The sequence below is a fragment of the Thermobia domestica genome, chromosome 2 (genome assembly GCF_964235325.1).
Source record: "Thermobia domestica chromosome 2, izTheDome1.hap1.1, whole genome shotgun sequence".
Classification (NCBI taxonomy): domain Eukaryota; kingdom Metazoa; phylum Arthropoda; class Insecta; order Zygentoma; family Lepismatidae; genus Thermobia; species Thermobia domestica.
The window spans coordinates 151,157,483-151,167,691 of record NC_137455.1 but is presented as its reverse complement, the minus strand read 5'-3'; the positions used below and the strand labels follow the sequence as shown (position 1 = coordinate 151,167,691).

The 10,209-nt window shown below is 36.0% G+C and overlaps 1 pseudogene across 3 annotated transcripts in view; it reads right to left on the bottom strand.

Moving 5' to 3' along the window:
• Positions 1-1,733: 1,733 nt before the first annotated feature.
• LOC145676362 (glucose dehydrogenase [FAD, quinone] pseudogene) overlaps positions 1,734-10,209 on the bottom strand; it is a 146,747-nt pseudogene continuing 138,271 nt past the window's right edge. For all 3 annotated transcript variants that reach the window (XR_014129385.1, XR_014129380.1, XR_014129383.1), the window contains one exon: positions 1,734-5,649. The product of XR_014129385.1 is annotated as a glucose dehydrogenase [FAD, quinone] pseudogene, transcript variant X3 (transcript). The remainder of the gene's footprint in view (positions 5,650-10,209) is intronic.

Sequence of the window (10,209 nt, the reverse complement as noted above, 5' to 3'; positions counted from 1 at the left end):
GGAAGAGGATATTATTAAGGAAAAGAATGAGGTAAAGTCGTCTTTATATAGTACACACGGAAAAGAAAGTATTTGACAGTTGACAAATTTTCTTTTGCCAATAGCTCGGGAACAAATGAATTTATTTGGATCTTTTTGTTGTTATTCTTCGAATAGTTATAACTTGACAACCTGCCAAAGTCGGTACTCTAATAGGTTAATTTATTGTTGAGTTTTTAGGAAAACAAATTTTGTCAAATGAAGAATATTTAATTTCGTGACTGTACAAGCAATGGATGATAACGGCTTAATAAATGACTGTACGTAAGTTTGTTTGAGTTTGAACATAGGATTGTACATGGCTGTGCATTTTGCATTATTATTGAAGTGCTGCAACTAAGTTATTGCAAAAGGTATGATAAATTCTTACAGTAATATTGTCACATATTGATTTACTCTGTATGAAAACTAAAATAGTTTAACATATGGTTAACCTCCTTTGTGCCAATAATTTTAAAATTAACGCTTGTGCCACTTTTCAACACTTGGCTTTGCAGTAGCTTTCCAAAGAATTAGCAGGAAGTCCAAACTTACACCCTGCAGGTAAATACATTTCTCTGGACAGTTTCACTGCTCCAAACTAAGATTGAAAAGTGTAGTATTTTTATTATTATTGGCACAAAAGATCAACCATATTTTAAGCTATTTTTGTTTCCATACAGAGAAAAACAATATGTGACAACATTACAGTAAGAATGTATCCTGCATTTCTCAGTATGTTACAGCACTTCAATAATGGTGCACTATACGTACAATCTAGATCCTGAATATGCCCAATCCATATATTACAACAAGGCAATACGTATGCGATACAGGTAAAATCCGTATATTTCATACGGACAATCTATAAGCTACATACATCCAATCCATACATTACATATGGCCAGCCTGTACGCGACATACGTATAATCTATATACTGCATGCACACAGTCTGTAAGCTGCATATGTGCACTCTGTATGGTGCATACGGATATTCTGTATGCTGTATCGGGACAAGCTGTGTGCGACATAAGGAAAATCTGTATAATACATACGTACAATACGTATATTGTATCTAGTCGTACGTACGGGGCACAAGTACAATATAGATGCTGCCTCGGGGTTGAACGCAAGAAACACACGTACAGAACGTATATTGCATACTTCTTGAAATTATGCTCCGTCCTGATAGTCAGTGAGTGTCGTCATTATTAACCCACATGCTACATACGATCGTGACGTCACAAAGCTAGATATTACCTCCGTATATACTTGTTACTGCAGATGACGTCACACGAATGACGTCATTGCACTTATGCAGACAGTATGTATAATACATACTTTTTCAGCTATACGTTTGCTGCAGGATGTTATATACGGTTGTACGTTAAGTCCGGAAACTACAGGAATTACGAATGTAACCTACGTTTTTAAGTATGCCACCTACATTTTTTTTCTCAGTGTGGTTTTAAATAAGTTGAGACTTTTTTTTTCTTTTTTTTTAGCTAGATTCTACTAAAGTAATTTAGCTACTTTCTGAAGTCACCTGCCTGTTGGCAACACTGGACACAAGGCGGATTGATATTTGTTCCAATTAATTCTAATACACGAAATAAATTTATTTTAAAAAAAGAAGAAAAAAGGATGTTAAAATAAATGAGAAAGGTGTCAGTTAAAGTAAGAATTGTTGAATAAGCTTTCTCCAAATAATGAAATGAAAATGATTTTTCTGATCTTCAGCCTTTGAATTTTATATCACTTAACCACATACAATAGCTATCACAACTAATGTTATCAAATATTGAAAATAATTATTAAAGTTATCTATCAAAATTTTCTGAAACGTTCATTGTACATAAATATTTTTGTCACATTCAAGAGTAAGAATTCTGTTAGAAATTACACGCTAATGTGACAATTTGGCCTAGAGAAATGAGCAAAAAAGCATTCTTAATAATATTTTCTGTATTAGAATACAGAAAAAAAAGTTCCACATATTGCACCAGATCATTACATCTTATTGACATTTGAATTTAAGTCTACATTTGGAAGTTAGAATCAAAGTCATCAATTTTAAAAAATAATTGATTTCTCTTTATAAACTTAGCACACAATAAGGAAAGTATTCAACGACTAAAACAGCAGATATACTTACATTGTTTCGCTGTACCAGTGGCGGATCCAGGGGGAGCGATCGGGGCGATTGCCCTCCCAGAAGAGGAAACTTTTTTAATTTTATATAAAATAAAACCCATCCCAGAGTTTGAAGCTCTTAAAAGTAGCGCTAAGTATAAGCATTACAACCCACCGCCCCCCAGAAGTCCGTCCTAGATCCGCCCCTGCGCTGTACTGAATCTGAAATGTAAATTACGAAACAGCATTTTCATAGAATGAGTCAAAATACATTATTTTATAAATATACCTATTTAAACATGAGCAGACTTCAAGTTGTTCGTTTGATCACATAACTAAAATTTCCACAGCAATAACTTAAAAATATACTTTTTAATAACCTAATTATAACAATTATAACAATTTTAAGTATTCGAAATTTAGTGGTTCGTTAACTCCATAAAACTGAATTCCATTTTAAAAAAACAAACAAACTTTTAATTTTTACTTTCACACTATTAACACATTCATTCTCATTTACAACAACTCGAATATATTTTTCATGCATAACATAAACTCTCGTACATGAATGAGAACACGGCTGACAGATGTTTTTCTCAATTTTGGAGTCAAGCCACTGAGGATTCTGAGAAGGTATTTAAGGATTTTCGAAATGTGTAAATCCAAACTTACCGACTGTTTGGATGTTGGAGGTATATGTCCTTTGTTTTGGAGTGGGATGAGATACTCATGTCCTCCTTAAAATTATCTTTATGAGAAATTGAATTATTTCTTGATATTCAACTGAAAACCAAATTAAGAAACAGGTTTCATGCATGCTCAGATTTTAGAACTTAAGTTGCTATTGAGTACAGTATACCAATGTATGCAAGAATAGTAGACCGGTAACCATGGGCGGAGTTAGGAATTGTTTGCTGGGGGAACAGACATTGTGGTCGGTCTCCGACCTGAGAAATACTACCTAGACGAGTGTAGGATTAATATAACTCATTTTTGTCAAAAATGTGTGGGCAATGCCCCCATTTCCCCGATTGCTCCGCCCATGCCGGTCAGTTTCTTTCTTTCGTTATAAAATATTGCATTTTAAATGTCATCGCATTTTAATTGATTTAATTTCAGTATTAAAAATTATTTAACTACTATCGAAATACAACAGAATAAGGTACTAATTTGATTGAGCATGCAGTGAAATTAACTATTGAGGTAGGTGGATCTCATACTTGAAAATTGTAAGATCCGCAAATTTAAGATTCTCCTCTTTGCGCAAATGTTTTTAGTGCAAATTCCCAATACCTTTAACAAAATGAGCAGCGCAGAAAGGGAAACATTACAATTCAGAACGGTAAATACTGACGAAGTCGCATGACAATAAACTTAACAACAGTGTTCAGTGATAGATTGTTTGGACACCCCTCCAAATGTTTCAACTTCAAACTTAAGCATGTGAGAGGGGAAACGTTACACCTGACTGACTTTAAGATGTTTGCATACAAATAAACAATATAACAATTCAACAAGTAGATGATGAGCAAAGTATTTGTACTGTAGAGTTAGTATGAAGAGACGCCCCAATCTTCTTTAATCATATCGGAACCTTTCTCACCAATCATAATGGCCACAGCATTAGTATGAGCACGAGGAATTTCAGGGATAATTGAACAGTCAATCACTCTCAGTCCATTAATGCCGTACACTTGTAAGCGAGAGTTGACGACTGCATCAGGATCCGAAGGTGGTCCCATTTTGCAAGTACCCGTTTGATGGTGGTAGAGCATGGTGTAAGTACGTAAATGGCATTCCCAATATTCATCCGAACCAAATTTGAATTCTTCACAGCCGGGAAGAGGAATGCTATGAAGACGACTACCATATTTTTGAAATGGTTTAGTTTGGCTCAGTTTTAGAATTAATTTCATGCCCTCTATCGCAACTGCTACATCCCTTTTATCAGACAGATAATTGGGATAAAATAGTGGAGATTCGAATGGATTCCTCGATCTTAGCTTCATATACCCGTGACTGAAGGGTTGAAGAACTACTGATATAACAGTCCAACTATCTTTGTCTTTAATAGGTTTGTAAACAGTATCATATATCTGATCGTTTAGACCATGAGAATCTTTTACACCGCCGTTATCACTATTTGTCGATCCTGCACCAAATACTAATTCCAGATCGGGATAACCATCCGAGTATTTGGTTCGAACAAAACCTACAGATTCTGCACCACCCAAAGATGTAAAAGGACCTCTCCCTTTTAAGAAAAAATCAGCAAAGTATGGCACTTTAAGCACGCGATTTTCCACAAGAGCTACGCTTTGGTTTACAAGAAACGTTACTCCACCTACACCTACATGATCTTGTAGATGGTGTCCAACTTTGGGCAAATTTTGTATTACTGGAATCCCTAATTCGTACAAATGGTCTTTCGGACCAATACCTGATAGCATCAAAAGCTGTGGGGAATTCAATGTTCCAGCCGAGAGAATGACTTCTCTTCGGGATCGTACATAGTGATATCTACCGCTCCTATAAAATTCAACACCAACAGCTGTCCTGCTTGCTTGATCAATTAGTACTTTTGTCACTCTCGCGTTCAATGCAACATGAAGATTTGATCTGTGTCTGATAGGTCTCAAAAAGGCTTTTTCAGTGCTACATCTTTTACCATTTCGTACTGTTCCTTGTAAGAACTGAAATCCTTCTTGCTGCTTTCCGTTAATGTCCGTAAGTGAATACCCCAGTTCTTGTGCAGCCTCTAGAAAAGCTTTTCCTAATGGTGTTTTAAACCGTGCATCGTCCACTGTTTGATATCCTCCAGTAGAATGATATTTGGATCTCGCTAAATAAGGATTCTTCTGATCTTCGGATTTTTTAAAATAAGGCAGAAGGTCATCGAAACCCCAACCAGGGTTACCCATTTCCTTCCAATTATCATAATCACGACGATTACCTCGAGTGTACAACATGTAGTTGATAACACTTGTTCCTCCGAGAGCTTTGCCACGTGGCCAAATACAACGACTTTCTACCAATCCTCGGCAGAAATGGGGAGAATATTCTGTTTTGTAATTCCAGTTGATTTCTGGTACATGATCAATGTATGCAGCGATAGCTGGGACATCTGAAAGAAAATTATCGAATCCTCCAGCTTCCAACAAAAGTATTTTCCAATTTGAGACTTCACTTAGTCTATTAGCCACAACAGCACCAGCAGATCCTCCTCCGACGATGATAAAATCATAAACATCTTCAACATTACGTACGTTCGTGACTCTATTTTCGGCAGCTTGAACAGTTCTTTTATATAGTCGCGCTAGAAAATCAAAAAGAGTAACTCCAAATGGGCCAATTCCATACAGACTACATGGGAGCAAAACAAGTACCAGTATCCACAATTTTCCAGCATCCATCCTAACGGGTAGTAGTGGAACTTCTCTGCTTGTTGCAAACAAAATGCCTAGACATGTCATTCACAAGATGTTCCCATTATCAACCTGTAAAGATAAAAAGTATTCCCATGATTGTATTACTCAATAGAAATAATTTTTATGAACACAAAAAAATTAAATACTTCTTTTAAAATTAAAGTATCATAACTTTTTTATTTCTTACTGTTCACTTACTACTAAACTTTTTTTCTCTTTTTAGGATTAATATGTTTATTGCGTGAAACAAGGACAGAAAATTCGGACATTTCATTTTGATACATTTTGCATTTATTTCGATTATAGTAGACCTAGTTAGTTAGTTATTTTTAATAATGACCATTACAAAGAAACATGACCAGGATTTATGTTAATCCATCCATCTGGTTCTATCTTAAGTTTTCATTAAGCTGGGTCGAGAGTGTCCTAGAACCTAATCTACAGAATCTTCAAGGAAACTTTGACCTCTTTCGGAATCAAGGTTCGTATATACACTACGGAATGATGAAATTTATTAATGTTTATTACACATTGTATTTGAAGAGAAAGAAGTTCCACAGAATTTCTGGTAAGTACATTGTTCTGTCTTGACTATGGCACTTTATTCGGATTCCACATTTGTTTGCCAAGTTAAATAGTAAAAGTACTGATTTAAACCTAGGATGCCATCTATAAATTATAATCTAGATAATTGACAGCTAAGAATAATTTGATATCCGTCAGGCATATTTCATCAATAAAATGAAATACTAAGTACTCAGGCCAGATTACGATTACGATTACCAGGTAGAAGCTTAGACTTTGGCTCATTACACATGATATAACATTATCAAAGTGTCAGGCAGTAAGCTAAATAGAAAATCAATCAAATTTCATTATGAAAACTCGATACGACTTATTATTTATTTATGTTATTTTTACCAGTACACTCATAAAAACTTTCTATCTCTTGCAATAACAAGCTACAAAGCTTGGTAAAGCATCATGACGATGTAGTTTTCAAGGGACTGTTTTATTTATAGTAAATTAATTTATTTATTGTAGATCTCTTCGTCGTTTTCAATAGGCTATTATGGATATATTTCAGAATTTGTTTCTAGTATAATTTCTCTAAATATGTTTTCTTTACACTATAGACTTATGTTGAAAGTCTTGATACGTGAGTAATGGCAACACTGCTGCAAGCTGCCAGTGACCTTCTCTTGTTGGCTTCTCTGTAATTTGACTAAATACGGTGTTTCTACAGACGCACAGTTGTTAATTTTAAATAGTGTTTATGACTTACATTTGCTACATTAAAAACAGGAACTCAGGAGTAATGGGAAATCAAAATCTTTAACTATCAATAATCCAGTTCTGCTTGCAAGAAATCCTAAGTGAATTTTGAATTCTTATAGCTCAGTTATAACTTGGAATAATTTCTTTAGAACAAATACACTGATGTAAAATGAAAAATGAACACTCAGAAAACTTGATTCTACGTGATTAAAATTTAATGATAGATTATGTTGGTGATACGCTCTACACGATACATACTAGGCTCTTCTCAAATGGATACAATTTATAAAGGAAACGTGTCAATATGGCTTATATTCTCCTATTGTTGCAACATAGGCGTTCACTACTGCATGGAGACAGTCACAGAGAAGCCGCACATCGTCCTGCAGAATAAATTTCCACGTTTCGTGTATCTGGTTGTGCAGTTGGCCAAGATTTCTTGCTGGATCAGACACCATGCAAGCAAGTCACAAACATGCTCAATGAGGAACAAGTCTGGTGATCATGCAGGAAAGGGAAGTTAATAAATGTTTGGAAAGCACGTTCGGTAACATGAGCAGTGTATGGGCATGGAAGAACATATTTTCCTGATGATGCAGGAAGAGCAATAACATGATTTGGGTGATTTTATGGATGTGCACTGCTCTGCTGAATGCTCCTTGTATGGACACCATAATCAAACTGTCAGTATAGGCTATGGCTCTCTGAACCATGATGCTTGGTGTTGGTCCTGTGTCGATACTATATACATTATGAAACATGACGCACAGCCATCGTAAACCTTGACTGGTATACATGTGTGCCTCCCTCAGACTAACGACAGCGGACCACAACGGACATTTCGCATGCAACATGTTGCGAGATTCCGCGGAATGATCACCGTGTCTCTCTCATGGCCACGATATGTCCACTCTTAAACTCTGTTAACTACACGAACGCAGCTCGTCAATGCCTGCTTTTAATGGCATGTCTTCAACATTCACTCAAAATTTGACGCACAGTGCGGTACTGCGAACACCCCACTATTCCTTTGGATTGCTTACCAATTGGAGCTCCCACTTTCACTCTCTATTGTGGTTTTTGATTATCCAAACCGCAGTTCTTAATCACTAACAGTCGCAAATACGATGTTTCAGTGTCTCTTCCTTCCAGATATTAATTTTTCATTTTCTATCAGTGTATTTACAAATTGAACAATATTGTAAATGGTTACGCATTTTTGGTTTGAGTTCAGGATCTTTTAACCTAGTGACTGGAATTCGTATAAACTGCAATTTGAAGACACATTATTGCATATTAATACTGACTGACAGATTAAATTTTACGAGTACGATTTGTAGTCGATAATACATGTTCCCTATTTACACATAAGACTGTTTTTAGTGAGAGGCTGAGTTTTCTATAGCAGGTAGAATAGGTACAGTTACAATGAAGATTTAAGGTACAAGTAAGGTAAGGTGTGGTACAATGAGCATGTCAAAATTATTAAGCCTATCTTCATTCATGGAAACTTATTGTGATATTCCGAATACTGTGATGTCGCGCGTTTCCGACTCCCAATAGGATGGTCCACCATCTTATCACAGTACTTTTTAGCCTTTAGGTTGAAGTGACCAATTGAATGAACACGAAAATCACATCATCCGCAGTTGCTCCTTTAGATTTCTATCGCTGGAATCATCTGAAAGCCCATGGTTTACGACCATGTAAAATTAATTATGTTGCCAACCTACTGTACCTTACATGTATTTCTGGAAAATACTGCTCTATTAGTTCCAAACTTTGTAAAGGACCCTTTGACACAAGGAGTTCAAAATTGAAATGTCATAATTGAAATGTCATTTTAAAAAAAAACTCTGGTGCTATCAGGAATGTATAGGGTTGACACATCATGAAAAAATATAGTTTCTGAAATAAATTAATTATCATGGCAGACGGGAGCAAAATATCAAAATATTTTATAATGGAGTATATGGGAGACTACATGTGACAAATGGATTTTTTAGGTGCCTTGGGTTCAGCCTAGGAAGCTGGATTTTGGACAGCGTGTAAAACATAAACACCAGCAAATAATAGTCAAAAACCACGGTGGAGACTTTTATAGTTTCCGACTGCTGTACCGGACAAAAAGTGTGAAATGGAGCATTGCTATCCATGGAGATGCGTTGCAGCTGACATTAATTAAAATAAATATTTTCTTCGGGTTCTGGTCGTACATATAAAATATGACTAATTGACAGCAAACCAAATGAAAAAACGAGAACATTTCATAATCCGTATGACACATGGATGAAACAAAATTACACTGGCTCCAAAAATCCATATAGTTTACACCAACTAAAATTAGTATTTTCTTTGAGGTTTTGTCGTACAGAACCGACTAATCGAACTCAAACCAAACGTAAAAAAAAAAAACATTGTATAATCCTTATGACACATGGATAAAACAAATTGACACTGACTGCAAAGATGTGGAACACTTCATACCAACTCGGTGTTGTCAAACTTACAAGCATTTGGTTGTCAATGAAAAGATTATTTAAGTGGGCAGCAGGAAAAGTAAATGAAGTATTCCTGTCTATTGCCAAGTACCATAAAACAGAGGCGATATGGGAACAACAACCAAGAACCCTTGCTCTACTTGAGCACTTACAATACTAACAGCAATGGATTTTGATTCAACCTGGGTGTTATCAAATTCTACAAAAAGAACGTAACGTAAGGATTGCACATGTCGGGATTGTATTTTAAACCTTAAAATGTTGAGAGTAACTAACTAACTCTATGGCCTATGAAACCCGGAGGTTCAATGCCGCGTTCACAAAAGCTCTCCACTGACTTCTATCCTTAGTTAACTGCATCCAGTTTCTACTTGATATTCCAATCTCTGCGAGATCCATCTTAATATTGTCCTCCCATCTGCGCCTAGGTCTTCCTAATGGTCGTTTTCCGATTGGTCTTCCAGTCAAGACTTTGAAAGCGTTTCTACTTTCTTCCATCCTAGCTACATGACCCGCCCACCTAAGTCTCCTAGACTTAACGACCCTAACAATGTTGGGTAGACCATATAAATTATGTAGTTCCTCGTTATGAAGTTTCCGCCATTCCCATTCCCGTTCCTCTTGGGTCCGAATATTCGTCTCAGGATCTTGTTCTCAAATAATTTCAGTCTATGTTCTGCCCTCAGAGTAAGTAACCATGTTTCGCAGCCATACAGAACAACGGGCATAATTATCGTTTTGTATATTTTAAGCTTCAAATTCCTCGATAGAATTCGCGACGACAAGAGATTTTGAACCGAATAGCAACACGAGTAACTGCATTATAAAATAAGGCGAAGCTGCCATCACT